This window comes from Lucilia sericata, unplaced genomic scaffold, assembly GCF_015586225.1.
Source record: "Lucilia sericata isolate MDLA Ls3-8-SP2 unplaced genomic scaffold, ASM1558622v1 Contig000198F_arrow, whole genome shotgun sequence".
Taxonomy (NCBI): domain Eukaryota; kingdom Metazoa; phylum Arthropoda; class Insecta; order Diptera; family Calliphoridae; genus Lucilia; species Lucilia sericata.
The window spans coordinates 115,001-140,950 of record NW_023994226.1 but is presented as its reverse complement, the minus strand read 5'-3'; the positions used below and the strand labels follow the sequence as shown (position 1 = coordinate 140,950).

The 25,950-nt window shown below is 32.0% G+C and overlaps 1 protein-coding gene across 1 annotated transcript in view; it reads right to left on the bottom strand.

Moving 5' to 3' along the window:
• The window catches only part of LOC119601902 (RING finger protein 11), a 94,787-nt gene that overhangs the window by 61,155 nt on the left and 7,682 nt on the right, over positions 1-25,950 (bottom strand). Inside the window, exon 2 of the mRNA XM_037953139.1 lies at positions 9,846-9,970. The gene's annotated coding sequence lies outside the window, so the exon portion shown is untranslated. The remainder of the gene's footprint in view (positions 1-9,845; positions 9,971-25,950) is intronic.

The window sequence follows — 25,950 nt, the reverse complement described above, 5'->3', positions numbered from 1 at the left end:
ATCTTACTAGCAATATTTATATTTATCCCTGTCCGACCTTGGGCAGCTCATTCTAGAATTCGAATCTAAAATCACGTTATAAAAATTATCAAAAAATTCGTTGTATTTTTGTAATCTATTCATCATTCGATGTTCTAGATCATAGTCACTCTCACAAGATCTAAACTGAACTTCTAAAGCAGACTTAAGCGAATTCCACGTTATGTTTCTATTTCTCTGGACCCACTCAAAATACCAGTTTGCAACATGTCCTTTATATATTTTATTATATAAATTAATGGCAACTTCTTGAAGCGAAACCATCTACCCGAAGTTCTTTATCGTCACCTAAAAAGTAAACGTTCCACCTATGCATTTCAAATGGCCTACCAAAACGTCTTTTATCAAACATTTTTAACTCATTTCTACTATTCTTTGGTTGTTGACTATCTCCTTGATTACAATTACCCTGCAGATCTGGTTCACTAACTACACGATCTGATTCTCTATCTACGCTGTTTTACACATATTCTCTAAAGATTTTGAAAAAGCACAAGTATTTGATCTATTCGAAGCCATATTTAATAATTATACAAAAAAAAAAAAAAAAATTATTAAAAAAAAATAAATTCTAAATGCGAAAACAAAAATCATATCTAAAAAATCGAATTAAAAACAGTGATAAAAAATATTTTAATAAAAAAAATTCAAATGTAAAAAAAGTATTTAAAATTTCCTTAAACAAACCAACAAAAATTCAAATAATCATAAAAAGTTTTGAGTTGTGGAAACATAAGTTCAAAATGGAATCACAATAAAATTCAAACGAAAAAAAATATATTCAAATATTGAAATTCACCAGAGTTGCAAATTTCATCACAACTAATATTTAGACAAAAAATAGGATAATGAAATTTGACAATCTAAATTAAATCAATTAAACTACACAACATTAGCATATGCAATAATACCACTGGCTGTAGCAAACCAATGCCACAATACATTTTCATTCAATGCACACGTTTGGGTTCTATCAGTGACGTTATAAGTTCTCATTGAATTTGAATATTTGATAAGGAAACAGTTATTATTGTTCCCAGACCAAAACCCGACCCGTTGGTATCAAAATACCACCTTGATTAATTCTGGTCAATTTATTAATTAATTCCATATAATCACACTATTCTATTGTGATTTATGCCATCTGTCCCTCAAGATTTCCACAACTCAACACCAAAAAAATTAGCAACACATTTTCCTCATGTTTCCATTAAATCAAATATAAAGATTATTTATTAAACAATAATTAAAGAGAATTTAAAAGTTATACAAAATTTGAAAATAATAATTTGATCAAAGTCGTTTCCATGTTCAATTATTATAACGACAATGAAACAAATATTATTACAAAATTAAATTTATTATAAAACAAAATTAGAGTTTAAAATTAAAAAACAAAAATCAAACAATTAAAATTTCAAAATTGTTACTGGTTCGACGATGAAATGTATATTTCAGCTTCTTAGAAGTTTTTTTAAATATAATAATTAAACAAAACAAATTTATATAAATTAAAGAATATTAAAAATTGAAAAAAAAAAAAATTAAAAAATTAGTCTGAAAATTATATAACCCTGTGTCTAGATTGGATAAATTTCTTATCATGATAAAAATTAGGAGGTACAGACGGCATTTATTAACGTTATAGTATCATTATGACAATGTTGTCTTAACAATTGTTTATACAATGTTTTCTTGACTACATATGTTTTTTTATTGCAAACTTTCTGTTCTTGCAATTAATATTGATTTTCTAGTTTTCCTTTATTATGGAAGGTTGCGAGGATTGTTCCCTTGAGTAAGAAGAGTGGTATTAATGGTGATAATGATTTTAGTCCTATATCTATATTGGCCATTTTATCAAAGATGGTTGAGCATCTGATTAAGATTCAACTGGTAAAGCATGGTCGGTTGCATCAAGATTGTCAGACTGGCTTCAGATGTAATAGGAACACCACTTCTTTGCTTCCAGGTCTTACTAATAATATAAGAAGATGTGTATCTGATAGGGGTAATTGTGTCTTATTATCATTAAAGTTAGCCATGGCATTTGATAGGGTGAATCATTCAATTTTAGTAGGAAAATTGCATAGGTATTACGGTTTCTCTGGCTTAGCATGTAGACTGATTTCATCTTATTTATCTGATAGACGACAATATGTGTGTAGTGGTGGTCGTGTTTCTGGATTGCTTCCTCTACAGTGGAGTTCCTCAGGGATCAGTACTGATACCTTTGCTTTTCATAATGTTTATAAATGATCTATTCAGTAGAATTTCTAGTAATATATGCCTTCCATTTTCATTTGCTGATGATGTTCAGCTTTTGTTTAAAGGTAATGTAGAATTTCCTGATGTTTTACAAAGTGTTATTGATCATAATGCCGATTTATTATTTAGTTGTGTTCAGGATAATGATCTTTCTGTGAATGTAGGTAAGACTAAGGCAATGTTATTTGGTACATGTGGTAATAATAATAATTTCTCTGTTACCTTGGGTAATAATATGATTGAGTTTGTTGGCAAACTTAAGTGTCTAGGGGTAATTCTTGACAGGGAACTGAACTTTGAAGGTCATGTTAATTCAGTGGTATCAAGGGTTAATTTTACCTTACGAAAATTGTACAGTTTGGATTTGTTGTTGCCTTTTCACATTAAGAAAAGAGTAGTTCATGGACTTATAATGCCAATATTTCTATATGCCCTGGAGGTATATTCAGGTACCTTTGAATATGTGATAAAGAGGTTGAGATTGACATTTAATAGAGTTGTGAGATACCTATACTCTATTGGAATGAGGCAGCATGTGTCAGTCTATGTTATAAAGTTTCTTGGATTATCTTTTATGGATTATATTAATTATAGAATTGCGTTCCAATTACAAGAGGTTATGGGCGACAAAGAAGTAAATGGTATTCCACAATTTTTAGTGGCGTTTGTTAGTGGCGTTTGTTGGTAACAATTGCTTAGGATATATTCGTGAGAAAAGAACAGCAAAAGAGATGTGGGACAGCCTGAAGGAGATATTTGCAAAAAAATCAATTGTGAATCAACTTCTGGTAAGAAAACAATTGATGCAATTGAAATTAAATGATGGGGATGCTGTGGCTGAACATTTGATTAAATTCGAAAATTTAATAAGAAAATTAAAGACTGCTGGTGCTATTTTGGAAGAAAGTGACATACTTACACAATTAATTATGTCACTTCCTGAAAAATTTGATCCCCTTGTGACTGCTCTACAAAATCTAGAAGGTCAGTTGAATTTTGATATTGTAAAACAGCGCTTACTGTTAGAAGAAACCAAGATTTCAAGTCGCTACGTGGAAGAAACTGGTGCTACAAAAACTGCTTTTGCTGGTAAGAAACACAACAAAAAGAAATTTAATGGAAAATGTTTTAAATGTAACAAGATGGGACTCAAGGCAAGTGAATGTCGAAACAGTAAAGCTCGATGTGCCTTGAAAGGCAAAACTGAGGCGAAAAGTGTTTGTTTTATGGCAGATTCAAATAAAGAAAGTATAAACTTTAAATCAAAAGTTACATTTAAATTAGATTCTGGTTCAAGTGACCACCTAGTAAATAAAAGATAATATTTTAGTGAAATAAATGATATTGTGAATCCAATTCAAATAAATATTGCTAAAGATGATCAATACATAATGGCGAATCATTTGGGATTAATTAATTGCATTTCAAATAAGAATGTTGAAATTACATTAAAAGACGTGTTATATGTGCCCGAATTAAGAGATAATTTACTTTCTGTTAAAAAGATGACAGCTGCAGGTATTGACGTAAAATTCAGTAAGGACACTGCCTACATATACAACAAGGGCGAGTTGATAGCTACAGGATACTTAAGAGGAAGCCTTTATGAAATTACTTTTCAACTGCAACAACATTCTGCAAATCTTTCTAATCAAGATGAAGTCAAACTCTGGCATAAACGTTTCGGTCATATTGGACAATCTTCCTTAAATGATTTGGCAAATAAGAAAATGGTAGACGGAATAAATTTCAAAGCTGGAAAGTTAGATTTTTGCGAAATTTGTGTGAAAGGTAAACATTGTCGATATCCTTTTAATGGAACTCGTCATCGATCGTCTCGTCCACTTGAAAGGATACATTCAGATGTATATTTTGTATCCTTTATTGACGATTTCACCCACTTTGCAGTAATTAATGCTATTAAAAAAAGTCCCACGTTTTCGAGAAATTTGTATGAAGTATGATTTGAGTATGAAAAAAAATGTTGTTACCGCGAGGGACGTAAAATTCGATGAAACTTGTTATCCGTACATGGAGCATACTGAAGTAAATCAACCACTTACAATTGTGTTAAGAACTAACGAGCAAGAAGGGGAAGATGTTATTAATAATATGCCCGTTACTGATCCAGTATTTGCTGAAGAACCTCCAGATACAAATGAAGAAGCAGTACAAATTGCAGAAGAATACATTACTGATGATGAGTTCGAGGAATCAGAACCTGTACAAGTTTGTGATGTGGAAAGCCAGGAAGTCCGAAGAAGTCTTAGAGAACGAAGGGCTCCTATGAGATTTTTAGATTATTTCACCAGTAATTCTGCAACTTCAGAAACATTTAATCATTTAAGAGAGCCTGAAAAATATTCTGAAATTTCCGGTAGACCTGATGCTGACAAATGGTTGAAAGCTATTGATGAAGAACTGAAATCAATTAATTCTAATAAAGTCTGGGTTCTTACTAAAACTCCAAAAAGTGCCAAGTTATTGAAGTCCAGATGGGTATTTAAAATTAAGTGCGATGAGAATGGAAATCCTGTACGATACAAAGCCAGGTTAGTTGTAAAAGGTTTTTTACAAAAGTTTGGTATAGACTACAACGAAACGTATTCTCCTGTGGCAAAACTGACAACAATACGTGTGGTTCTTGCTATTGCGGTTAAGAAAAACATGCAACTTCATCAATTGGACATAAAAACCGCATTTTTAAATGGAGACTTGCGTGAAGAAATCTATATGGCTGTACCAGAAGGGGTGACTGCTGAAAAAGGTGTTTCCTGTCGGCTACTTAAATCTCTGTATGGACTAAAACAGGCGCCTAAGTGTTGGAATGATAAGTTAAATGAATTTTTAATAAAAATGGGTTTTGTCCGTTCGAAGCATGATTATTGTCTTTATACTAAGTATGGTCAAAATGAAAACGAAGTTTTATATATAATAATGTATGTTGACAATTTATTGGTTGCTGGTTCGAACCTGACATCTATTGAAAATCTAAAAACTGAACTTTCAAAACATTTTGAGTTATCTGATTGTGGACAGTTCAAATATTTCCTAGGAATAAAATTTGAAAGAAAAAACAATAGCATAGTGATGTCTCAAGAAGCCAATATACAAAAGATTTTGGAAAGGTTTTCAATGACTGAATGTAATCCTGTCAAGACACTTATGGAAAAAGGACTACAACTCACCTATAATGTCGGTAATACAATCGATAAACCCTATCGAGAACTCTTAGGGAGTCTTATGTACGTGATACTTTGTGTAAGGCCTGATATATGTTACCATGTGAGCTATCTCGGAAGATTTCAACAAAATCCTTCAGAACAACATTGGCAATCATTGAAAAGAGTCTTAAGATATTTAAAAGGTACAGTTAAAAAGAAACTAATATACACAGCAAGCGACAATAATATTTTGGTTGGATATGCCGACGCCGATTGGGCAAGCGATACTACAGATCGGAAGTCGATTAGTGGTTACATATTTAAAGTATATGGATGTACAGTATCATGGTCCAGTAAAAAGCAGCAAACAGTTGCAACATCGTCAAGTGAAGCCGAATACGTAGCCTTAAGTTCTGCAGTATCTGAAGCTATATGGCTGAGAGGCCTACTTCAAGACTTAAATATTTTGAAGAATGAAACCATTACTATTAATGAAGACAATCGTGGTTGCATATGCATGGCAAATAATGTAGAGTCAAAAAGATCCAAACATATTGATATTAGACATCACTTCATTAGAGATAATGTGGAGAAAGGAGTTGGAAAAATAGAATCAATTAGTATATCAGATCAGTTGGCAGATATATGCACGAAATCGTTGGATACAAAATCGTTTTTAAAAACGATATGTTTAGACAACAATCATAATTTTAATCATAATATGTTGCTCTTAGAACATGGCTATTACAGATAATTATATCACTGTCAATAAATCGTTTAAAAACCAAAAAAAAAAAGTATTATTTTTCATTTAAAAAAAGTTCGTGTTCACCGAACTTTGAAAACCGAACAAAGTTCGGGTTCGGCCGAACTTTCAAATTTACCGAAGTTCGGGTTCGGTGTTCGGTACCGAACGAAATTTTGAGTTCGGTCGGACTCTATTGATTTGCTTTTGCAGTTGGAAATTCGTTGACGCTAAATTACTGTCTTTGGTTGGACTGTTTAGATTGGTCTTGGAATTGTGTTGTCATTCATATTGTTATTGCTATTCTAGAGTAATTGTCTTTGTGATTATCCAATATGATGAATTACTGATATTGTCATAATTGTGTTTATGGTTTGTTTTATGTGGTTATTGATATTTGTATTGAAATTTTAATGGATTTGGCTGAATGCTTTATTTTCAATTGTCATTTACTTGTTATTTCATATGTGGGTGCATCATTAGATATCTGTTGACTGATTAAAAAATTAGCTGGGTATACGTAAATGAGGTGTCATTAGTGTTTTACTTGTGATTGCTTGGATGAGGATTATTTGTGTTGTTTGGATTAATACTTTGAACATTGTTGGTGCTGTCTTTTTGTTATATTATTAGAAGTTGAAACTTTGTATTTTCTTTTACTTTTTTTTAACTGATTACCTTATTCAACATGCAGGGTTTCTTTAATTGGTATTTTTTTCTTGTGATTCATAGTGTCCTTTATGTGAGACCTTTTTTGATATGATTTTGATTTATGTTGTATTAGTCTCTCATATTACTCACTAATTACTGTTTCTTTTTAAAGTATGTTATAATGCAAGTATCTCAGACTGTTGCTTTGGTATTATTGGTTGCCCATTTATTGTGTTGGTTCATATCATTTTAATTGCATTTAATATGCATAGGTTTTTTATCTAGTATTGACTAATTTATGATGGTAAATTTTAGTGAGATTATTTGTCAATTTTGGGAAATTTCTGTCAGCTTTGAAATGGGGGAATGTGTTGGTGGTAAGGATGTTGTGATTGCTCAGTCAATATTGCTGATTTGGATAAATTTACTTTGTGACTGTTTTGGTGGAAGATGAATTGTGACTGATATTGTGTGCATAGAGTTTTGTGTTTGTGAGGGTTTTTCCTGCTATTATATTTTTCTCTTATAGAATTGTCTTTTCATTTTGTTCTTTTAAAGTTAGTCTTGAAATTTTTATTATGTAATTGACAGGTAATTTCGGTATTTAAATTATTTTTCATGAATCGATATTTATTGGGGCGGTTAAAAACTTTCTTCCAATTGTCTTATATTTCTTCAGAAATGTTCAACTGATAGGTGTTTTATAGCTTCATGTTTCTGTCTGATATGTATTACCTATGTCCTTTACAGTCTGGAGTGTTATTTGCCATATAGTTGCTGTATGACATATTGATTGGTTCTGTGAGTTCATTTTTGGGATTGTTTATAAATTCTACATATTCTTTTCTTTATTTTAACCTGTTTTGCTTCTTTGAATTACATTTGATTGCTTGCAAATTATGTAGGAATTTATTTATGATCCTGGTAATTTTCAACGGATTTCACAATACACATTCGTTGGACTCTTGAAATTACCCGCAATTATTATATTTTGAAAATGTTGCAATATGTTTTTATTTCCTTCTCTTATTTTATTTTCTTTTATATGTATTTCAAAATGTTTGTTGGATTGTTTTTCTTTTAAAATGTTTTTTTTTTTTATAATTTCCAAAGTCCAAAAAAGACATATTTATAGTCAAAATTTAAATGTTTTTTTATATTTTTATAATTTTCAATTTATTTTACTTTGATATATTTGTTTTACATTTGATTTCAGTTTATTTTCTTATTTTTGATACGTCCATCACTGTTTTTGTCATTAAAATGTTTTTAAACTAATTTCTTTTTTAATTTTATTTTGTTTTAATTTTCTTGTTCAAAATTTTATTTTATTTTATTTGTTTCATTTTCTTATATATTTCACAAAATTCAATTTAAGCAATTGATATTGTTTATGCATTAATTTTCGAATTAATCACTATTTCATTCCTTTTTATTTAAATAATTTTCATTTCACTTATATCCTTTACCGAAATTTAAAAAATTATCCTTTCTTTCAAAATGTTTTTATGTTAGGCAATTAATCTTTTTCTTTGTATTTATCATTCGGATAATCCTTTCATGAGTGTGAATATAAAATACACTTCAATTTCTATTACGTAATTGAAAAATATATTAAAAATTTCAAACAAGTTACCTATACAACACAAAATAAAAATAATTTTTCAGAACAAAGGATACTAAATCAAAACAAAAATATTTTCAAATATTCCATACGTTAAAATTCAAAATTTTGAAATTTTCAAACAACATACCCAAAAACAATTGTTATTATAAATTTTCCAAAAACTTTGTCAACTCAATAAAAAAACTAATAAAATTTTAATACAAATTTGACTTTTAAAATATAACAAGTATTTAGAAAAACAAGTAGAAAAGTAAAAAAAAACAACAATATTTTTTGACTGCATCTATCAAGACTTAAGAATATTTCAACCGAATTTTCAAAATTTTTGTGACAAGAAAACCATTGTAAGAGTGTTGTGAGTAACACTAATAAAAATGTTTATATAAAAAATAACTAAAACTCTGAATATTAAATTTTTTCCTCCATAAAAGAGATGGAAAATCACCCAGATGCTCATATTAATATCGATATATTTATGACAAGGTTTTGATGGTGTGTATATAAGATTCGTCGTGTTTTGATGTTAAGTAAGCAATTTTCAAAATCCCGCTTTCTGAAAATATTTTCTTCAAAATCCCGCTTTTTTAACACTCGGATCCCGCTTTTATTAAAAACCATCTGGTCACGTTATACATATTTACTTTTAACCAGACACGTAGATTGTATAGATTTTCAGCTTAAAATTATATTATTATCAATATTGACATAAGGAAATAAATATGCTACATTAAATTTTTCTTTCGTAATTGCGTGTCCTTAAAACTTTAAAAAATCCTTTTAAAAGGACATACGAACTAATCCTTTTAAAAGGACATACATAATTAATTTTAATGTACTTTAGTTTTATGTACCAACTGACTCAACTTTTCAAAACGGAGTATGCTACTAGATTCTACGACCCAAAATTAAGTTTAGGTGAATCGGCGTGTAATCTTCTATAAAAGGAACTTTGTCGCACTTTTCGTTTTCTGCAATAAAATTTAGAAACATAATACATATCAGCCAAATAAATAGGATCCTCATTAAGTTTATAATAGGTGTGTTCGCGTACTTTCCAGTAAAAAATATCCAGTAACTTTATGATAGAGAGTAGTTTTTAATTTACTCTCAATCAAAAAAGTACGCGAACGCAAATTTGTAAAGTAACCAGTTAATTACAAAAAAACTCAAACAATAGCTTTTTGATTCGCGTTATTTTTATATGGTAACTTTTTAAGATAACATGATTAAGCTGCCATAACGAGTATTACACTAAAATCCAACTTCCCCAAAATTCAATAAAAGTGGAAATAACACACAAACGCTATTCAAAAATAGGTTTGTACATTAATTTGAATTCAATATTTCTTACCCTTTTCCTTTATAATGCTAGATAATGGGGTTCAGATGCACCTTGGATTAAACGATATATTAAATTTAGTGTATAGCTTAAGGCACTTTTAGTTAGACTGGAGTACTACATTTAAAAACACGCATCTGCAAAACAAACCAAAAATTAAAAATATTAATATTAGAGTATTATCTTCGACAACGCTGGGACTTAAATAAAGATATTTTAGGTCTTATAAAAAATTTTATGTTGAATTTCATCATTATAATTAAGCTTTTAACTTAAAAGTTTCAAGCCTGTTGTGAACGTTAGTAATTTTCTGAATGGTACCTTATATGTTGGCTAATACCTTAAATGAAAACTATACTTTCATATTTAAAGTTTATACTTTCCACATTTCGTGAAATTATTATTTTAAATTTATATTATTCATTCTCAGAACAATTCATACGTATTGAAATATTACACGAAATTTGACCAATTTTTATACCCTACACCACTTTATTGGCTAGGCCTCCGGAGGGTATATTGGGTTTGTGCTGATGTTTGTAATATTAGTCATACTCCCATCTTAAAGAATACCAATTGTCTTAGAATCATTTTCTGACTCGTTTTAGCTATGCCCGTCCGTCCATGTAAACCTTGTAATCAAACAGGTCGCAATTTTAAAGACAATTCTATGAAATTTGGAACGTGATTTTCTATTGTCCCAGGGACGAAACCTATTAAAAATGGTTAAGATCGGTCCATTATTTCACCTAGCCCCACACATCTGAACCCATGCATAGTGCTTTTAAACCTTGTAATCAAACTACAGATCGCAATTTTGGAGATAATGCAATGAAATTTGGTGCATGATCTTCCATAAATATGTTTTTCCACATTTTCCTTCATTACCGGCATTTTACTATTCTCTTAACTGGTGTAGGGTATTAAATGGTCGGTCAAGCCGGATTAAAATTTCTTACTTATTATTTTATTTTTTGGCTCGAAATCATAAAAAGTAATTTTAAAGATAATTCAACATGCTTAATAAATTCTATTCATTGTTTCATTGTACATATTATTAAATAAATTTCAATGCTGATTTCTCTGATTAGGATGATAACGTAAAATAGCAGTAAAAAGAGTATGCATTTGTATTTATATGTATATTTACAACTTCATTTATAAAGGGTGTGAAGTTAAATTCGTCTGCCAAATACGTCCCACACTAAATAATGTAAATACGTTCCACATACTGTAAAATTCGTTTTCAAATTATTTAAAATTTCTTACTTATTATTTTATTTTTTGGCTCGAAATCATAAAAAGTAATTTTAAAGATAATTCAACATGCTTAATAAATTCTATTCATTGTTTCATTGTACATATTATTAAATAAATTTCAATGCTGATTTCTCTGATTAGGATGATAACGTAAAATAGCAGTAAAAAGAGTATGCATTTGTATTTATATGTATATTTACAACTTCATTTATAAAGGGTGTGAAGTTAAATTCGTCTGCCAAATACGTCCCACACTAAATAATGTAAATACGTTCCACATACTGTAAAATTCGTTTTCAAATTATTTAAAATTATTTTTTAATAAAACAAAGACCAAATAATTTTTTTTTTTTTTTTAAAAAGTAAAATTATATAAAAATATATTCAAAAAATTAATATGTAAAATAAAACTTAGTTAAAATAATTGTATACTCGTTAAATATGAAAAATTATAACCGATTATGGCCTATATAGGCTAGGTTATTGAAATAAAGAATTTGAAATTGAAAATTTAAAAATATGGTGGTAAAATATAGAATTTTCAAATGAAAAAAACTGACTCTTGGGAAGACATGAATCGGGGTACCGAAAGACTGGAAGTAGCCCAGGACTAGTTCTTTCCAAAAATATATAGTTTATATGCAATTCCAGCTCTGGATAATTTTGACGATTTTTTGAAAAATCATCAAATTTTGCCAAAAATAGAGGAATTTTCAAGTGGATCAAAAGGGCATTTGGAGGAGACATGAATCGGGGTACCGAAAAACTGGAAGTAGCTTAGGACTAGTTCTTTCCAAAAATATAAAGCTCTGGATAATTTTGACGATTTTTTTAAAAAGCATAAAATTTTGCGAAAAATGTAGGTAGTTTCAGGTCGATACTATTATTCTTATTATGAAAAACATTTCAAAAATCAACTTCTGCATGAAATATCCTCACCGCTTCTGGTCTGAACTTCACCACTTCAAAAGCCTTTGACTTTTGGCTCTATCTGCCTCACAAACCATCCTGAGAAACTTATAAGTTCGGTCGAATAACCTTTAACTATGTATAAAATCATGGATTAAACTAGTCCTGGCATATAAGTAACTTTTTTACTTAGCCAACTCAATCAATAAAACAAAAAAAAAAATCAACTTCTGTTGTTCAATATTTGATATTTGATTTGAATTTTCGTTAACAGTTTTTACGTGTAAATAAAATACTTTCAATAAAAAATATTGTTTTTTATTTTTATTAATATTATATATCACTCAATGAACTCTTTTTAAAGAATTATCTTGACGGTTGTTCATAATTTTATTTTGTGAATAAATAATGAGAGTGATGGAGGTAGCAAAATATTGTTGTAAGTTTTCCATGAAAATTATGCATATTTTATTGCTTCGCTGCCAATAGGTTTGATCGTTTTGGGCGTTGTTAATTTGTTGTTGTTGTTGTTGTAACAGTTCGACTGTGGCCGATAGTTCTTTCCTGAAATTAGAATAATAAATACTTAATTATTTGAGTTTGTGTCTGTGGGTGGAAGGGGGAGCTGGAGAAACTGCGCCACCTCAGTCGGTCTTAACCATAGGTCTATGGGGCGCAAATTTGTAGACCTAGCGGGACAATTGAATAAATGCACCGTGTCATGAGGACCTGGAACGATACGTTCACGGTAGCAGTTGAGGAAACTGCACCAGCCGGCTCTTAATTGTGCCAAGATGGTTCTAGAGTGCCTGGGTAATTGTCTCTCACTGTCCGATATCGCAGGGGGGTGTTCATTTAGGACTCTGTTGCATCTGTAGCCATTAATGGCCTCGGTGACCGCCATTTGATGCAACATTTCCCGGGCGCTTGCAATTGACAGTCTGTCGACGTCCGATGGTATGACGTCTTGAATGTCGCTGCGAAAGCGTCGGAAGTCCATCCGGATGTGCCTGGGAGGGGGATCCTCCATCAGAATCTGATGGTTGGGGTGACTAGGCAGATGGCATGCCAACAGGAACTGTCTAGTCAACAACACATTATGTTGTCTGACTGACAGTAACCTGGTCTCCTCATGTAAATGATCCACATTCGTCATTTTGACACAACCGGTTGCGATTCGAAGTGCATTATTCTGAGCCGTTTGTAAACCTCGCCATTGGGTATCACTGAGGAAAGAGGTCCATACTGGGGCAGCATAATTGAGAAGAGAGCGACCAATAGCCTTATATGTCGCTACAATCGTCTCTTTATCCATGCCCCAAGAGGTGCCAGCTAAAGCTTTAAGGACCTTGTTTCTGTTTCGAACCTTTTGGTTGATGTAGTTTGCGTGCCCTGCGAAGTGAAGGAGGCTGTCAAAGACTACCCCTAATATTTTCGGGTTTTGAACCGTGGGGATAGTACGTCCTTCGACAGAGATGTTTAGCGCCGTCCTTACTTCTTTGGTCCAAGAGGTGAAAAGTGATACCGAGGATTTAGTAGCAGATAACCTAAGTTTGCGTTCCTGAAAGAAGTCTGTAATGGTGGCCAAGTATTGGGTAATTTTGGCACTTATGTCGTCGATATTGACACCTGAAGAAATAACGGTGCAATCATCTGCATACGACACCAACGAGACATCAGTGGGGGGTTCAGGAAGCCCGGCAAGATAAATATTGAAGAGTAAGGGTGACAATACTCCTCCTTGAGGCACGCCCATTTTTATCTTGCGGTATTTCGATTTTTGACCTCTAAACTCAACAAACGCATGTCTTCCACAATGATAGTTAGCTATCCAGCGTTTGACATCATTGGGGAGTGTTGAGTTAGTGATGTCATTTATCAGCATCGAGTGATCGACCGTATCAAAGGCCTTGGATAGATCCAGGGCGGCGACGATGGTACGCTGACACGGCCGTTGCTGATTGAGGCCATTGGCGATCTGTGAGGTTATCTGTGTTAGAGCTGTTGTGGTGCTATGCGCTTCCCTGAAACCATGCTGGTGATTGGCGAGCGGGAAATGCTCTTTCAGGGTTGGTAGTAGTAGTGATTCTAAAATCTTTGCTACAGGTGATAACAAGGAGATAGGGCGGTAGGATTCTCCTTGAGTAGCGGGCTTGTCTGGTTTTAGAATAGGGATTATCCGGGCGACCTTCCAGATATCTGGAATCACCAATTGGTGAAGAGATAGTTCCAGAAGGTGGGTTAGATATTCCAGACCTACTACACCGAGTTTTTTTAGCATTAACATAGAGATGCCATCCGGACCAAGAGCTTTAGATGGTTTTGATTTGGAGATTATGTTCTCGACATCACGGGGGGTGAAGGAGTATGTCTGAGAGTCTCGGGTGAGATTCTTAGTTCTCCGAACTATAACTCTTTTGGCCCGGCTCTGCGTGGCGGGGTGTTCGATAAATTGCCTGCAGAATTGTGTTGCGCATTTTTTGGCATCTGTATGCTGCAAATTGTTAAACGCAATAGCAGCGAGGTTTTGGTTTCTATTGTTGCCAGATAGACTTTTAATAGTAGACCATAGCGATTTAGAGTCAATAGAGCAATGGTTTAGATGGTCTAACCATTTGTTGCGGCGATGTTCGTCGACGATTGAGTCAATTTGTGCCGTCAACAGCTCAATATGCTCGTCGGCTGGATTGCATGCACGAAGATGATCGCGTTGTTCTGCCAAACGTGCAGCCTGAGATGGAAAGTTTGGTCTACTATTCGGGATTCTTCCTGCGGGGATAAAGCGCCTTGTCGCCTGAAGGACAGTTTTCCTAAATATTGCTTCACCCCTTCTGGCACATGTGGGGGGCGGCAAGTGACGTAATGAGTCATCTATGTAGTTCGTAAAGCCGTGCCAGTCGGCTTTGTTGTAATTTACGAACGTGCGCTTATCTGGCTCCACAAAGTCGCTAGGCTTCTCTACCATGATCAGGATTGGTATGTGATCGGAGTTTAGAGCTGTTTGAGCTTGCCAGGTGGTCTGGGCAAGAAGCGACATACAGACTATAGAAATGTCCGGGGAGCTTGAACAGCGGGGAGTTATTCTCGTAGAGAAGTCTTCATTTATTGCAGCGAAGTCCGATTCGTCTATCTGGTCTGAAATAGAATTTCCGCGTGGATCGTTTGGTAGCTGTGAGTACCAACTCTCGTGATGAGCATTAAAATCACCAAGTATTATTCTGTTATCTCCTTGCAGAAGATGGGAAATGCTGGGATGATAACTTGCCCCAATGCTGTTAACGGGCGGTATATATACATTGATGATTTCTAACTCAATATCTCCAGTATTTATTGAGATGCTCATTGCTTCCAGGAAGGGGTCAGGAGAGGGGGGGCAGGTGGTGATGTCAACGTATAGTTGATGTTTCGCTTTATGATGAAAGCTAGACCACCGCCATGATCACGTTCTCTGTCTCTCCTTATGATGTTGTAATCACTGGAAGCTGAGAGTCTACAATCCCTGGTTAGCTTCGTTTCTTGAATGGCGGCAATGAAGATGTTATTCGTATGCATAAAATTGGTGATTTCCACGACCTTATTCCTAAGACCATTACAGTTTAACTGCATGATCTTAAAAGATTGTTGGGAATCCCCGAATTGCATCTGCCGCCTGGGGGGTGCCGATGTTGTGGTATATTTAATATACTAGGCATTTGCGATGGAGTTATTGCCGGGGGTTGTTGTTGTAGTTGGGGAAGATTCAGGTGAGTGTGCACAGTCCTGCGCGGGGTATTTTGCACAGGTGTGACTGGGGTGGCAACTGTCGCCGGGGGATTATTTACGCAACAGGCAGCTAAAAAGCTGTGACTCCAGTCTTTGTGCGAGCGTAAACCTGAGCATCTTCTCATATGGCACCAGTCTTTACAGCCATTGCACTGAACTGATGTTATGTTCCTACCAATTACATCCTGACAGACAGAACATCTCCAACGTAATTGTTGTGATCTGCTGTGTCCGGGGGTTCTGTTGTGGACAATATTTGGTCCGTGGGATGTTGTTTGGACAATATTCAGTCCGGGGGGTGGAGTTTGGACACGGGATTGTGGGATCGTAATTGTAGGGGGATTAGTGCGGGGGTTTTGGGGCTGTGGACTACAACATGTTCCAATGAAGCTAGGGGACCAGTCGCGGTGGCTGGTGAGTCCTGAGCACCTTTTCAGGTGACACCAGTTATTACAAACGGTGCATTGGACTGAGGTGGTGTTACGCTTTATGCGTTCACGACATATTGAACAAAACCAGATATCAGGACCTGGATTTTGTTCAACGCCGGCTATAATTAAGAGGAGTTTGAGCAAAATTGCCGACATGTTTTGCTCACCTGGGGAAAAAACTTTCGGTTGATACAGCTGTCGCTGGGTTGACAATCTTTGGCCGAGTATGACTCGGGTCGTTCCGGAGCGAAGATCCAATTGTCGTGGGAACGTTGTTAATTTGTTGTTGGGATAGATGTTTTTTATGTATGATTTCTGTAATTTGTTTATGACAGCACAATTTTTTTCTTATGTTTTTATATTCTCAGGTAATAATAATGTAAAAATAGAGTCCCTTCGAAAAATAGAGTCGTTCGCGCGTAGTGAACTACCACGATAACCATTCTCAGGTAATATTTTTCGTATTTGTTGTGAATAAGTTAAAAAATTAAGCAATTGTTTGAGAAAATTCGCAAAATGTCATACCCAGTTGTCTTTCCTTTTGTGAAATCTTCGATTTTTAGGATATATTTCTAATTTTTTCAATGACTTTATCTTAAAAGTCAAATGAATAGTGAAATTCAGTTGAATTTCTAGAAAAAATTTTAAAAGATTTCATAAAAACAGTAGAAATATTTTGTAATTCTTTGCGAATATTGGGAAATGTCTTAAAAAAATTAAGATTTCACAAAAACTCTAGAACAAGTCGAAAAAATGAAGCTCTTTGTTGAGAAAATTCTCAAAATTCCCTACACAGTTGCTATGGTGTCCGAAGTTTTGACCTTATTTAGGTATCGATTCTTTTATTGATCGTTTATAACAACACAAGTGTTGAGGATTGAAAGGTAATTTTTGTACGTATGTATGAATGTATTTTATGATTTTGTGTAACATATGCTTTTTATGTTTTTTCAAAAATCTTCAAAATTATCCAGAGCTGGAATTGCATAAAAAATATATATTTTTGGAAAGAACTGGTCCTGGGCTACTACCCCGATTCATGTCTTCTCCAAATGCCCGTTGGATCCACTTGAAAATTCCACTATTTTTGGCAAAATTTGATGTTTTTTAAAAAAATCGTCAAAATTATACAGAGCTGGAATTGCGTATAAGCTATATAGTTTTGAAAAGAACTAGTCCTGGGCTACTTCCAGTTTTTCGGTACCCTGATACATGTCTTCTCCAAATGCCCGTTGGATCCACTTGAAAATTCCATCATTTTTGGCAAAATTTGATGTTTTTTCAAAAAATCGTCAAAATTATCCAGAGCTGGAATTGCATATAAGCTATATATTTTTGGAAAGAACTGGTCCTGGGCTACTTCCAGTTGTTCGGTACCCCGATTCATGTCTTCTCCAAATACCCGTTGGATCCACTTGAAAATTCCACTATTTTTGCCAAAATTTGATGATTTTTCAAAAAATCGTCAAAATTATCCAGAGCTGGAATTGCATATAAACTAAATATTTTTCGAAAGAAATAGTCCAGAGCTACTTCCAGTCTTTTGATCCACTTGAAAATTCCTCTATTTTTGGCAAAATTTGATGATTTTTCAAAAAATCGTCAAAATTATCCAGATCTGGAATTGCATATAAACTATATATTTTTGGAAAGAACTAGTCCTGGGCTATTTCCAGTTTTTCGGTACCCCGATTCATGTCTTCTCCAAGAGTCTGCTTTTTTCATTTGAAAATTCTATATTTTACCACCATATTTAACGAGTATACAATTATTTTAACTAAGTTTTATTTTACATATTTATTTTTTGAATATATTTTAATATAATTTTACTTTTTTTCTTAAAAAAAACATTTTATTTGATCTTTGTTTTATTAAAAAATAATTTTAAATAATTTGAAAACGTATTTTACAGTATGTGGAACGTATTTATATTATGTAGTGTGGGACGTATTTGGCAGACGAATTTAACTTCACACCCTTTGATGTGATGAAATTTGACAAAAAATAAGTTTCATACAAGCTAAAATGTCTTTATACAATTTTTTGGGGATCGGTCCACAGTTGAACCTACCCCTCATATATAAAGCCTCCATGAGTACTTTTTCGTTTTACTCGCCATAAAAAGGTTTTAATTATAATTCTTCACTCCGAATTTTATGAGGATTGGTCTATAACTGACTATAGCCAACAAAACATAATCTGTGTACAAAATTTTATGGGTACGCTACATAATTGTCCTTACCCCATATAAGTTCCCCTTTATATAATAGCTTTTACGCCTATGACTGAATTAAAAATACGAGAACAGCAATGAAATTCGAAACGAATAAAATTCTACCAAATTTTGCGACAAACAGTACATAATTGACCCTACCTCTCATAATGTTCATGGTTAAAAAATTGGACAAAAATATTTTGTTTTTAAAAATTTATATTTTATTAATTCGATAATTGAATTAAGCCTTATCTCCCTGATGATTACAGAGGAGCATTCCTTTTACGGCATACGATTTGATGGTGGGTATATAAGATTCGGCACAACGGAATAACACTCTTACTTGTTTGTTCTTACATTTTTATGAGATAAAAAAATTTTATATTTGGGCTTTTGTATTAAATGTGTCGATTACCCTAATTAATGCTAATAAATAATATTAACATTAATTAGGGTAATAGAATTAGTTGTATTCTATAATACTACAATTTTACTTCCGAATAACTTGCAAAATAAGAGCATTAAAATGAGAATAACTTCTGAAGTAGTGAATTTGGAATCAAATAAAAAGGACATCCCTCCTATGACAAGCCTGTGTTAAAATCATCACTCATTAAGGTCTTTTTCAGTACTTCCATCGAGTAAATTCTACTTCTTATTCGCTTCTTTGGAAGTTCATTTTTTGCTGGGTATTTTATAATAATGTTTAATTATAGCATATTTATATTTTAAATCCATCACTAATAATTGTTAAATGAGACCTTTTCCTCATATTTCTTATAACCGTTACGTCCCTAATAAATACTCAACGAGAGACTTTGTCATCTGTGACAGGGGATTTCTCGGATATTAATGGTTCAAATGCTTTAATTTTTGAAAATCAAATTTATTAATTCATAATAGAATAGCTGCATCTTTTACAAATTTACACTGCTATACTATAGTGAAGAGTTTATATGCCATTTTACTGTATTTTGCTCTGACCAAAAATTGAACTGGTGTCACCTGTTTCTTAATATTTTGCCAAGGATTTTCATATATAAAATATTTTGAAACAAGACGATCCGTTAATATTTTGATTCAGAGATCCATTTTTAATGCCCTAATCAGATTTTTTTTAGCATATTGGTCAAAACCTAATTTTTTACAACTAAATGCTATGAAATACAAAGTAATGGTGTTTTCTAAACAATCTATTGCATTAAGAGTTGTACTAGATAACGAAGTATTAGATATTGTTCCTCATTATAAAACACTTGGTATTATTTTGAATGACATATAATCAACATATAAATTCTGCAATTTCTCGAAAATCTTGGACCTTGAGCTTTCTACTGGTTCTCTTCGATAAAACGTATAATGGTATTTTATTTTCACTGAACGGTATTGTTTCGACTGTTAATAATATTAGTTTTGTTTTATTGCCATTCATTTAGGCTACCAATTTTGTCCTTGGTTACATAATTTTTTCAGAAATCTAATAAGAGAATTTGCGTACTCTTAGGTGTTTCTATTTAAAAAAATATATGTTTTGTTCAAATGAGTGTAACTTTTTACCTATTGGTCCTAGCAAAAATTGTCCAAAGGAGTTTCTTCATTGTTTCCAAAAAGAAAAGTATTTTTTTTTTTTTTTTTTTTTCAAAAAACTCTTATTTTTAGTGAAAGCCTTTACTTTAGGTTTGAGTTAAAAAATAAATTTTTTAAATAAGCGCCTTACATCCCACTAAGAAACCACAAAGCTCTGAAAGGAAATGGTTTAAGCTTTCTTTTGAGCAAAAAAAATACAAGGTCATTTTAGAAAAAATAGGGGAAATTAGGTAAGTGGCAAATATTGAAAAAAAGAAATCTATAAAGTCCTTAATGGAAATTGTATAAGTTTTCATCTCAGGAAAAAGAAAATTAAAAAAAAATAAAAACTAATTATTAAAAAATATTATAACAAACAAAATTTTTTTGGTAAACAATGAAGAATTACCTATCTGAACTTCTTTGGACAATTTTTGCAAGGACCAATAGGAAAAATTACACTCATTTTAATAAAACCCTGTGTGACCAAAATGTCCAACTTTGACCTCCTCTAAGTCCAGCAGTTCTAAAATTTTCTAAAATTTGTGTCTGGCCTACTATCCAATAGTGTTGCAAATTTTATTTTAATCGGATGATTTGGATAAAATTTCATCAATGAAACCAACAGCCGTCCAAACATACGAAACAAAATACACAAAAACAAAATACACAAGACTATGAAACCAACAGCCATCCAAACATACATACGAAACAAAATACATAATAAATAAAAACAAAATACACAACGCAACCAACAGACATCCAAATACATATTTTTTCCAATAGTGTTGTTGTATTTTTTTGTGAAAGTTTCAGAGGTTGTCTCAGATTTTTTAATATATCTCCGTTATTTTTGGACGGACTTTGCTGAATAAAATAGGAAAGATTTGGATCCCGAAGATATCTGGGGTCTTTAGAAAATTGATTTCAACAGACAGACAGACGGACATGACATAATCGCCTGCGCTATATATAAGGATTCAGAATATATGTAAATACTTTATAGGCTCGGAAAATTATATAGTGGAAATTACAAACGGAATGACAAACTTATATATACCCTTCTCTCGAAGGTGAAGGGTATAAAAATGTAGCGAATGAAAGTGTGGTTGATAAAATATTAAAATAAAATTTTAATAATTTTATATTATACGTGTGTACTCAAGGTGCACTAATTTAAGTCGAGAAAATGATAATGCACAATGATTGCAATCAACGATCTGGCGTCATTAAAATCTGAAATAATCTAAATTAGGTACATTTTTGTAGTTGATTGTTTTCTTAAATTTTGAACGGTTTGCTACTTATAGATCTGAACAAGAAAAACAATTAAAAAAAATTAATTTTTGCGATTCTGATCATAAAGATGACGTTTTTGACTTCATGTGTTCACAATTTTTGTTCTTTGTGATAAGAGCAACAACATTCCCTCAAAATTCCGAACGGTTTGTAAGATGAGCCTGAGAAAATGATCATGTTTTTCAAAAATGACACCGAGAAAGAGTGCATGACTTTGGCCAAAACTGGAAGACACGGGTCTTCTTATTTTTGGTCTTTTATCATATAGTGGTGTCCGTATATGGTTATTCATCCATGAGAAATTACAGACAGTGTTATATAATGCAGGTATTCCAGCTATTAACCATCGCAAACATTATTTGCAGAAGAGGAATTCCATTTTAAAATAGAGTCGTTCGCGCGTAGTGAACTAGAGTCGTTCGCGCGTAGTGAACTACCACGATAACCATTCTCAGGTAATATTTTTCGTATTCGTTGTGAATAAGTTAAAAAATTAAGCAATTGTTTGAGAAAATTCGCAAAATGTCATACCCAGTTGTCTTTCCTTTTGTGAAATCTTTGATTTTTAGGATATATTTCTAATTTTTTCAATGACTTTATCTTGAAAGTCAAATGAATAGTGAAATTCAGTTGAATTTCTAGAAATTAAAAATTTTAAAAGATTTCATAAAAACAGGAGAAATATTTTGTAATTCTTTGCGAATATTGGGAAATGTCTTAAAAAATTTAAGATTTCACAAAAACTCTAGAACAAGTCGAAAAAATGAAGCTCTTTGTTGAGAAAATTCTCAAAATTCCCTACACAGTTGCTATGGTGTCCGAAGTTTTGACCTTATTTAGGTATCGATTCTTTTATTGATCGTTTATAACAACACAAGTGTTGAGGATTGAAAGGTAATTTTTGTACGTATGTATGAATGTATTTTATGATTTTGTGTAACATATGCTTTTTATGTTTTTTCAAAAATCTTCAAAATTATCCAGAGCTGGAATTGCATATAAACTATATATTTTTGGAAAGAACTGGTCCTGGGCTACTTCCAGTTTTTCGGTACCCCGATTCATGTCTTCTCCAAATGCCCGTTGGATCCACTTGAAAATTCCACTATTTTTGGCAAAATTTGATGTTTTTTAAAAAAATCGTCAAAATTATACAGAGCTGGAATTGCGTATAAGCTATATAGTTTTGAAAGAACTAGTCCTGGGCTACTTCCAGTTTTTCGGTACCCTGATACATGTCTTCTCCAAATGCCCGTTGGATCCACTTGAAAATTCCATCATTTTTGGCAAAATTTGATGTTTTTTCAAAAAATCGTCAAAATTATCCAGAGCTGGAATTGCATATAAGCTATATATTTTTGGAAAGAATTGGTCCTGGGCTACTTCCAGTTGTTCGGTACCCCGATTCATGTCTTCTCCAAATACCCGTTGGATCCACTTGAAAATTCCACTATTTTTGGCAAAATTTGATGATTTTTCAAAAAATCGTCAAAATTATCCAGAGCTGGAATTGCATATAAACTAAATATTTTTCGAAAGAAATAGTCCAGAGCTACTTCCAGTCTTTTGATCCACTTGAAAATTCCTCTATTTTTGGCAAAATTTGATGATTTTTCAAAAAATCGTCAAAATTATCCAGATCTGGAATTGCATATAAACTATATATTTTTGGAAAGAACTAGTCCTGGGCTATTTCCAGTTTTTCGGTACCCCGATTCATGTCTTCTCCAAGAGTCTGCTTTTTTCAGTTGAAAATTCTATATTTTACCACCATATTTAACGAGTATACAATTATTTTAACTAAGTTTTATTTTACATATTTATTTTTTGAATATATTTTAATATAATTTTACTTTTTTTCTTAAAAAAAACATTTTATTTGATCTTTGTTTTATTAAAAAATAATTTTAAATAATTTGAAAACGAATTTTACAGTATGTGGAACGTATTTATATTATGTAGTGTGGGACGTATTTGGCAGACGAATTTAACTTCACACCCTTTATTAAGGTCACCTTAAAAATATGAGTACAGCGATGAAATTTGACAAAAAATAAGTTTCATACAAGCTAAAATGTCTTTATACAATTTTTTGGGGATCGGTCCACAGTTGAACCTACCCCTCATATATAAAGCCTCCATGAGTACTTTTTCGTTTTACTCGCCATAAAAAGGTTTTAATTATAATTCTTCACTCCGAATTTTATGAGGATTGGTCTATAACTGACTATAGCCAACAAAACATAATCTGTGTACAACATTTTATGGGTACGCTACATAATTGTCCTTACCCCATATAAGTTCCCCTTTATATAATAGCTTTTACGCCTATGACTGAATTAAAAATACGAGAACAGCAATGAAATTCGAAACGAATAAAATTCTACCAAATTTTGCGACAAACAGTACATAATTGACCCTACCTCTCATAATGTTCATGGTTAAAAAATTGGACAAAAATATTTTGTTTTTAAAAATTTATATTTTATTAATTCGATAATTGAATTAAGCCTTATCTCCCTGATGATTACAGAGGAGCATTCCTTTTACGGCATACGATTTGATGGTGGGTATATAAGATTCGGCACAACGGAATAACACTCTTACTTGTTTGTTCTTACATTTTTATGAGATAAAAAAATTTTATATTTGGGCTTTTGTATTAAATGTGTCGATTACCCTAATTAATGCTAATAAATAATATTAACATTAATTAGGGTAATAGAATTAGTTGTATTCTATAATACTACAATTTTACTTCCGAATAACTTGCAAAATAAGAGCATTAAAATGAGAATAACTTCTGAAGTACTGAATTTGGAATCAAATAAAAAGGACATCCCTCCTATGACAAGCCTGTGTTAAAATCATCACTCATTAAGGTCTTTTTCAGTACTTCCATCGAGTAAATTCTACTTCTTATTCGCTTCTTTGGAAGTTCATTTTTTGCTGGGTATTTTATAATAATGTTTAATTATAGCATATTTATATTTTAAATCCATCACTAATAATTGTTAAATGAGACCTTTTCCTCATATTTCTTATAACCGTTACGTCCCTAATAAATACTCAACGAGAGACTTTGTCATCTGTGACAGGGGATTTCTCGGATATTAATGGTTCAAATGCTTTAATTTTTGAAAATCAAATTTATTAATTCATAATAGAATAGCTGCATCTTTTACAAATTTACACTGCTATACTATAGTGAAGAGTTTATATGCCATTTTACTGTATTTTGCTCTGACCAAAAATTGAACTGGTGTCACCTGTTTCTTAATATTTTGCCAAGGATTTTCATATATAAAATATTTTGAAACAAGACGATCCGTTAATATTTTGATTCAGAGATCCATTTTTAATGCCCTAATCAGATTTTTTTTAGCATATTGGTCAAAACCTAATTTTTTACAACTAAATGCTATGAAATACAAAGTAATGGTGTTTTCTAAACAATCTATTGCATTAAGAGTTGTACTAGATAACGAAGTATTAGATATTGTTCCTCATTATAAAACACTTGGTATTATTTTGAATGACATATAATCAACATATAAATTCTGCAATTTCTCGAAAATCTTGGACCTTGAGCTTTCTACTGGTTCTCTTCGATAAAACGTATAATGGTATTTTATTTTCACTGAACGGTATTGTTTCGACTGTTAATAATATTGGTTTTGTTTCATTGCCATTCATTTAGGCTACCAATTTTGTCCTTGGTTTCATAATTTTTTCAGAAATCTAATAAGAGAATTTGCGTACTCTTAGGTGTTTCTATTTAAAAAAATATATGTTTTGTTCAAATGAGTGTAACTTTTTACCTATTGGTCCTAGCAAAAATTGTCCAAAGGAGTTTCTTCATTGTTTCCAAAAAGAAAAGTATTTTTTTTTTTTTTTTTCAAAAAACTCTTATTTTTAGTGAAAGCCTTTACTTTAGGTTTGAGTTAAAAAATAAATTTTTTAAATAAGCGCCTTACATCCCACTAAGAAACCACAAAGCTCTGAAAGGAAATGGTTTAAGCTTTCTTTTGAGCAAAAAAAATACAAGGTCATTTTAGAAAAAATAGGGGAAATTAGGTAAGTGGCAAATATTGAAAAAAAGAAATCTATAAAGTCCTTAATGGAAATTGTATAAGTTTTCATCTCAGGAAAAAGAAAATTAAAAAAAAATAAAAACTAATTATTAAAAAAAATTAAAACAAACAAACAAAATTTTTTTGGTAAACAATGAAGAATTACCTATCTGAACTTCTTTGGACAATTTTTGCAAGGACCAATAGGAAAAATTACACTCATTTTAATAAAACCCTGTGTGACCAAAATGTCCAACTTTGACCTCCTCTAAGTCCAGCAGTTCTAAAATTTTCTAAAATTTGTGTCTGGCCTACTATCCAATAGTGTTGCAAATTTTATTTTAATCGGATGATTTGGATAAAATTTCATCAATGAAACCAACAGCCGTCCAAGCATACGAAACAAAATACACAAAACACAAAAACAAAATACACAAGACAATGAAACCAACAGCCATCCAAACATACATACGAAACAAAATACATAATAAATAAAAACAAAATACACAACGCAACCAACAGACATCCAAATACATATTTTTTCCAATAGTGTTGTTGTATTTTTTTGTGAAAGTTTCAGAGGTTGTCTCAGATTTTTTAAT